Source organism: Anomalospiza imberbis, chromosome 1, assembly GCF_031753505.1.
Source record: "Anomalospiza imberbis isolate Cuckoo-Finch-1a 21T00152 chromosome 1, ASM3175350v1, whole genome shotgun sequence".
Lineage (NCBI taxonomy): Eukaryota > Metazoa > Chordata > Aves > Passeriformes > Viduidae > Anomalospiza > Anomalospiza imberbis.
In genome coordinates this window covers 145,593,436-145,601,419 of record NC_089681.1, presented here as the reverse complement: position 1 = coordinate 145,601,419, position 7,984 = coordinate 145,593,436, and the positions used below count along the sequence as shown (strand labels likewise).

The following is a 7,984-nucleotide window of genomic DNA, read 5'->3' as shown; positions in this document are numbered from 1 at the left end:
GTCAGTGGGAAAGGCTCATATAGGGTCCTGCCAGGTGTTCTCTATAGGCAGAGCAAGTGCAGGAAGGCAACAGGAATTTTCACTGGGACACTGGTGAGCCTTGTGACCCTATTCAGAGAAGGGCTGTGAGCAGATACAAAACTGTCACTCTGAGGTGGTGCAGGAGTGGATGAGGATCTGTAGGTGATGGCTATGAAAGTATTGCTGCCACACCAGGACAGCTTTTCAGCCAGACCTCAGTGTTCTCCTCTCTGTCCTTTTCATAACCACCTTGGGTATGAGAACAAGGGGTGTGCTCACAAGAGACCTGTTTGGGGTGGTCTTACTCAGGACAACAAAATCTGAGTTTAGAAGGGCATTGATAATGAGGAAAAATGTTATAAAGTCAGCCTGATGATGAAGTGCAAGCTACAGTGCTCCGGGAGGAGAAATACAAGAAGAGGATTTTCCAGCTGGGCAGCAGGATCAGGAGGGACTGAGGGTGAGAGGGGACAAAAGGCTGAGGGTAAGGACAATATCAGGTTTCCTTTCCGGGCTGCAGTTCCTCCAGCTGTGAATGTTGCTGTCCATTACTCTGTTGCTCATCATCTCCTCCCACCTCAGATTTCAGCTTTTTCATACCTGTTTATCCTCAGCTTCACCTGGGCCTGCTGAACTGGTGATCAGGAAAGCCCTGTTATTTGAATTATTGCCTCTAACCTGGACTGTTCACCCAGATTGTGTTTGGAGCAATCCCCCGGCAGTTACACTGCTGACCTGGGAGGGGGAGAGCCTGCAGCTGGGAGGTGGTGATAAGCAGCTGGAGTGGGTGAAAAGAAATAAACTTTTCACCCAGCTCAGCTGCAGGCAGAACAGGATGTGAGACTGCAACCTAAGACATAGGAGATAATTATTCTACTCCACTTGGCACCGGTGAGGCCTCAGCTGGAATAGAGTGGCCAGTTTTGGGTACTGTGCTGTAAAGAAAAATGTAGACAAACTGGAGAGAGTCCAGGAGAGAGACACTAGAAATATCAGAGGCATAGAAGGAAAAACCTAGGAGGAAATGTTGAAAGGATTGTTTGTTTAGTCTGGGAACAGCAGAGTCTAAAGAAGAGCTGTGATAAAAATCTTGCAATATTTTAAAGTTTATTGTAAGGAGGATGGTGATAAATCTTTCCCCATGCTTGCTGGGGGATAGGGAAAGAAGGAACCAGCTTTATTTGCAGATAATAAAATTTAGGTTTGACATTAGGAAAAACTATCTAGATAAGAGGGTGATGTTGTAAAACCAGGCAGGGAGTAAATGGGTCTTGTTAAAATTCAGAAGGGTGTTTTATTTTAATAATGAGCATCAAAAGAATAAAGAAGTTTCTTGTTTAAATAACTTCTGGGCTAATGCCTGGGAGTGGGTTTCCACATGCTGAGAGTCCAGCCATGTGGATGCACTTGCAAGGAACAGCTCTTGGCCTGCAAGCAGGGCAGATACTCTCCTTCATGAGTGGTGTAAGCAAACCCCAGCAGCTTGTGACCGATCTCCTTTTCTACATATTTGTGCAATACAAATAAGCCATCATGGAATACAAGGATCTGTGTAAAAATTTAAAAATGTAGGAATAACCTTTCTCTTATGATCCCATTTCTGGCCCCACTGTATTTCTTCCTTGCAGGTTCATATATCTCTATATCTCTAATCCCTTGTTTGTAGATTTGGTACATGCACACAGCCAGAGATATATCCCTGATTGCTGTTAATCCTTTGAGTGTTTTTATATTATACAGCATATGTCCAGGGAAAGTTCTGTCTTGTGCTTTAATGATATTCCCTGATCCTCCAGCGACACTCCTGAAACAGAAAATCACACCATCCTGTTTCCATCCCAGAGAGTTCTCAGGCTGTGAATTGGGTTTTATTGCACATCACAGAAACAAAGAACCTCTGAATATTTTCAGAAGTTCAGTCTGATGTGTTTGCAAACCTAGAAAAGAAATGAAAGGTTGGTATAGAGGCTGGATGTGGAGGAAGGAAGTCAGCACACAAAGGCCCCACACTGCATCTTTGGACTTGCCTATGACCTTGCAGGGGTCAAAATCCATGGCTGGAGCTGGTCAAAATTTTTTTGAGGCCTATGATAGAATGTTTTTCTCATGAAGTAAACTTTACCAGAGAATAAATACATTAGCTATTTTGAGGGTGTTGAGGCTCTGGAACATGTTGCCCAAAGAAGTTGATGCCGTACTCCTGGAACTGTTCATGGCCAGGCTGGACGGGGCTTGGAGCACCTGGAAGGTGTCTGTGCCCCATGACAGGAGAACTGGAATGAAGTGATCTTTCAGGTCCCTCCCAGTCCAAATCTTTCTATGATTCTATGATTCTAATATTAATTGGTTTGGATTTTAAGTGTAACTTCAGGAATGAGTGCTTTCTGCTACAGGGTTTTACTTTAGTTGCAAAATCTGTCAGACATGTTTTACTTTGAATTCCCAGTATATGTGCTTAACCTTCATTGCACCTTGAGGTAATTTATCTGTAAATGAACACTAATCAAGAAACCTGAAGTCATGTGGGATGCTTCTAATATTTTGAAGATAAGTAATATTAAGCCTAAATCACATTTAAAGAGGATATTAATTGAAGTAGTAGAGCAGGACAAATCAGTAAAACAGAACAGCCAGTCAAACTGGGTTATAGTTGCATTGCTTTCCACAAAAGCACAAAGTAACCATGGGTTATTAATTACTATATTAATTATTATTTTTTACAGTTCTTTGCAGAAGAGAGGTGTCTACACCCTGTGTTGTGCAGAACCAAGAAGTGGTCGGTCTTGCCTATTAAAATAAACTGGGAAAGGAAACCAGACGTCAGGAACCTCCTCTGCTGGGGGGTTGCTGGTTCACAGGAGAGCTCCTGGAGATGCTTCGAGCCCACAGCTCCATGGTGAGCGTTCCAGCCCCTAAACCCTGGCAGTTCTGTAGGGGATTAGGATAACTCTGTGCTCCCAGGTCTTCCTGTCAGAGCTGCAGCATCATGAAACATTTACTGGGATAGAAAGAGAAGAAGGAAAGGGTTGGAGGGAGGAGAGGGGGGACTCATCATCCTTGATGTAGATATTGAACAGCTGGACTTCAAAGACTGTGTTAGTTACCCTAAGCTCCATGTAAAGTCAGTGGAGAGGAAAAGGAACTCCAGATACTTGTCTCAGGACAGGAAATGCCTGATTCCCTGCTGCCTATAGGAGACATGTAGGTACCTGGATAGTGGTGAAGTTAGCTGAGGTGACCTTGCATGGCTTATTGGTTATGGCACTCTCCTGGGAGGAGAGATCCTGAGCTCTGGCCTCTGCTTCAGGGACTTCTCATGGAGTTTGTGCAGATTACAGGTCACACAGACACAAGCATTAGTGAATGCAGAGTGTCCCTTCTTCCTCCAGTTGAGTGCATTGTCCCAGGGGCTGAGGTATGCTGAGGAAAGTGGGAGATGCATGTTTGAGTGTCCTTTTACAGGAGAAGGAACTTGGCCCACGTGCTGCTTCCAGGAGAGTGCTTTGACCCTTAAGCAACTGAAAGTGGAAACCATGTCCTGCACAGCCCCTGCTCTGTGAGGCAGCAGGGCTGCCATTACCTTCTGGGGGAGGAAGGCCTGCCAGGAGGACTTGCAGCAGCCTGGACAGACTGGTTGTTTCAGGGAGTTTAGGCTGAAGAGCAATTTCAGAGCCCTGAAGGACTTGGAAGTGAGCTGGGTGCTGAACTTTCAGACTTGTCAGGCCTGAGGCTCTACCTAGGGAGGAGCACGAGACGTCACACTTAAAAAGACTGGCTCTTCACTCCCCACACCTGACATCTGGGCAGAGCAAACCTGAATCTCTCCCAGGGGTATCAAACCCAGCTCCTGTTGTCTTCCCCTGTGTTTCTGGCAGCCCTTGGACGATCCATGATGGATCACAGGGGTGAGGCACCAGATGAAGGGCTCTGGGTGACAGCTGCTCCAGGACACTGCTGTTTTTCCCAAACCTTGCAGCACACCCCAGTAAAAGCCTTGCAGGCAGAAGGCTGTGCTGCAGACCAGTGGGAGGGAGAGTGGGAGAAGGAACGACACAACATATTACAGCCAAAGAAAAGGATTCTGCATCAGGGATTATGTAACTTTTGACATGTCCTACATATCACGATCCAGTACCCGGGAGCTCACACTGTGCCCTGCCACGTTAGCAGGGCTCACTTTAGACAGCCACTGTTAAATGACATTCCCGTCCTGTCAGAGCTTCTCCAATTTCATGTCTACCGCGTCCTTCTGGGGCAGCTCCTCAGATCCCGTGTGCTGCGTGGCACCGGGCTGGAGCTGCATGCTGCACGTGCCTGTGCCCAGCCTGTGCCAGGGGAAGCTGCTCTTCTCTCCTATTTCAGCTCCCAGCAGAAGGACGGAGGCTCATGGACAAGCCCTTCACCCCACTGCAGGCCAGCACCCAACAGGACGTGGTTTGCATTTAACTGCACCTCAGGAGTAGGAATCCTCGTTGGGGAAGCAAAATCCTTTGGCACTGTTACCAGACCAAACGCATCCCTGCTGGCTTTATGGCCCCTGATGGCTTTTCCACATTTCACATGGGACTGAGCTCTCAAATGCATTTTACAAACTTGACCAACTCCCTCCAATGTCTGCTGGGGCTCGTTTTCCCACTGATATTTTGCTTATTCCAAATGAACTACACACCTTGATATATATATTTTTTTTCATTAGTTTTTTTTTTCTTACAGCAGAGAAAATGGGCAAGTGAAAGAGCATCACATGTACAGTCTGGGAATAGCACAGAGACAGCCAGGCAGCCATTGCAGGGGTTTGGCACCTCGTTCAGGAATGAGCACATGCAGGTAGAATGTTATTCTGCTGCTCCTGCTGAGCACTCAGCAGTTCAGTCTCTGCTGAATCCCAAAGTCAAGCAAAAAGCAGCTGGTTAAGGTGGAATTTGAAAATCAGTCATAAGATAAACAGGTTGCAACATTAAGCACTCTCCAAGGGAAAAGCAGTGTGCAGCATATGTTCTTACTTTGGAAGATATTTAAAAAAAAAAAAAAGAACTTTAATGGACTCTTCACTGGCTTATGGTAGTGGAGCTGTTAATTAATTAAATAACTATATGTGAATGGCATCCATTGGGAAAGAGCCTCACAGCTTCCAGATGCCAGTTATTGGCCCCATTACGGACCTAAAACTATTACAGTAAATCATTACATGCTCCAAGATGAACTGGCACACAATTGCTGTGAGAAAGGATGGAGCTATTCTCACTTGTGCCATTTTTTGCCAGTTTTTATCTAGTGAGATTAATTAGTACTTTTAGAAGTGCAAGTCAGAGCTATAAAATATTAAAGGATATTCCATCAATGGAGTGGAGACCTGCTTAAGCAGGGCTTTTAAAACTTTTGGATGTTCACGGGTAGATGGGAGTTGGAAGAGATAATGAACAACATCTGATTTTGACTTTTTTTTTTTAAAAGAAAGGTCAGATTTATAGCTAGTGGGACTGCATGAAGCCTCCTTTGTGTGCTATAGGAATACTCAGAGGAGGACATTAAAGTTTATCACTGAAGTTCAGGTGCCAGGTAAGCAAACAGTTTCTCAGGCCAAAACCAATCATTTAAGGCAGTTATTCCAAACAGAAAAACAACCAGAAAGTATTAAATAACCTTTTAGCTTGGATCCCCTGCTGGGAGAGGAACATTTTCTGACATTGGATGGCAGCCTAGAATCTATGATCTGGCCTAGAAATGGCTTTTTTTTTTCCTTCTTTTTTAATTAATAAGCTATAAATTTTCACCCCAAATGACCACTGTGGACCTTTCTGTCTTTTTAGGCTGTGAGAGGGAAAACCACTGAGTCACCTACATCATCGCTTGCCCAGACAGAGCTTCCTTTGAAAATCCTCTTGCCTGCTCTGTCTGTTTTGAAGCCCAAAAGCTGAGTACTGAAGAGGCACTCCAGGGACTGTTTATACAGTTTACCCAATAATTAGTTCTTAGAGACATTAATTCATGGATAGACACTTCCTCTGAGAAATTATTCCACAGCTGAAATTCCTCCCACAGCTGGCTGGACCAGGCAGGCTGAGCACATGGGGCTGGAGATTTTGCAGTCCATCAGCCAGAGCTGGGGAGAAGCAGTGCCGAGGGATCTGCTGCTGACACTGTCCTCTTGCTCCAAGCCCCACTCTGAACCACGTGCGAAATCTCTCGCCTGAACCTGAGTTCAAGCAGGGTTCAAGTGGGGCCAGAGGGGCCAAGGGGGCTACAAGGAGCCACTTTCGCTGGTGCTGGTAATCAGCCCTCCCACACAGCCCTGCCGGGGCAGACTGAGAGATGCCAGCACTGATAGGCCTCTCCTGCTTAACACAACAACCTGTTTGTCCAGAAGGACAGACAGGATCTCCCCTGGCTCAGTGGGAAATTGTCCCAGACTGTTGCGGAACAAAGAGCCTCCACTCACCCCCGGGACATGGAGCAGGGGTGGCAGTGGGGCTGTGGGTGAAATGCTCTGCTGCTTGGCCACATCACATCCAGGTCAGCCTGGCTTGGAGCACACCATCCCTTCCCTACACCACGCTGTATAGGACACAGGGTAGACCATGCGTCCAACAGCTGTTCATCATGGGTAGAAAAATCCAGTGTTTGTTGGGTGAGGGGATTCGCAAGAGAATGGATAGCTCAGGGAAACCAACCTCATCTCACTGCTTCTTCTAAAGCAAAGGTAAGGCCACATTCACCAAAATTCTATAGGGAAGTGAGACTTACTGTACGAGAAAAGCATGAGTGAGGGTTTGCTGACTAATCCCTAGTTAAAGGAAACAAATTGATTTATTATACGAGCATGACAAATTGAGGCACCGGTCTTGCAAGTTGGGCTGTGTGAGCAGCTCCCTGTGTCCACGTGGCTCTGATACAGCCCAGTAAGGCTGACAGCTGGGAGTTGTAGTTGCCAAACCGGGAATATTGCTGGCTCGATCGCAAAAGGTTGGAAAGTTTGTGGTTATACTTTTCTGACGCGCCCGAGATTTGGGTGGGAGCCATGGGAGCTCCAGCTCCTCTGCTGAGGCACAAGGACAGGCAGCTGCTTTGTCAGCCTTCCCCAGCGTGTGTGCTGGTAAGAAAGCATGGCCTTTTCTGGTTTTAAATGAAAACAAATTGCTTTTAGGACCTTGGATCTGAAGAGGGGAGTGTCATCATGTGTCCAACACAAACAAAAAACCGAGCTGAGCCAAGACCAGCCCAGTGCTTCTCTTCCATTCTCTGGCTGTAAACACAAGAGACTCCTCTTGGCTTGTGTGAGAGTGGGAGGGAATGCAATCACCAAGCAAAAAATGTTTTTTCTACTTGGTAGTTTAACGTCATGTAGGCAGGAGTTGTTCTTTTCTACTGAGCAAACTTTTCTACTCCACAGAGTCTTTGACTGGCCTGTCCTTGTAGTAGAGGAAAATAAACTGAGATAAAATGCAGCTACTTTTCTTCTGCAACACAGATTATTACATTTTGTTGGATTTTTTCCTGAGTGGAACATACATACCAAAAATACCAATGTGGTCCTAAGCTGTCAGCACAATGACTGATGTGTTTGGTGGGAAAGGGCTCCAAGTCACTGGGGCATGGAAAGTACAGGGGACTGGGGACAGATGTTTAGATCATGGATTTTTATCCAAAACAAGGTGGAAGTGAGTTCCAGTCATCACAGACTGGGAATAGGACATTTGCCTGTGTGCATTCAGCCTGTGGATATCTCTGCAGACCTCGGAATCACAACGTGAGACAACAGCCACTATCAGCATGGCCTGATGTCCTTCTCCAGCCAGCACCACCTGGCTCTGCCTGTGCATGTGCTTTCCTAGCCACCACAGTAATTTTTTCATGCCCTATGTTCTGAGTAATTTGGGAAAGAAGCAGGAAAAAGGAAGAGAGCCATATATAATGATTGTAGAGTTAATGGTGGATTTCAGGTTTCTAGGTGGAAGAATAATGG

The 7,984-nt window shown here is 46.0% G+C and overlaps 1 long non-coding RNA gene across 1 annotated transcript; it reads left to right on the top strand.

Moving 5' to 3' along the window:
• Positions 1 to 529: 529 nt before the first annotated feature.
• On the top strand, positions 530 to 7,466 carry LOC137463663 (uncharacterized). The gene is made up of 2 exons (XR_010993958.1): positions 530 to 4,848; positions 5,476 to 7,466. It is a non-coding gene; the product is annotated as an uncharacterized lncRNA (long non-coding RNA).
• Positions 7,467 to 7,984: the final 518 nt, after the last annotated feature.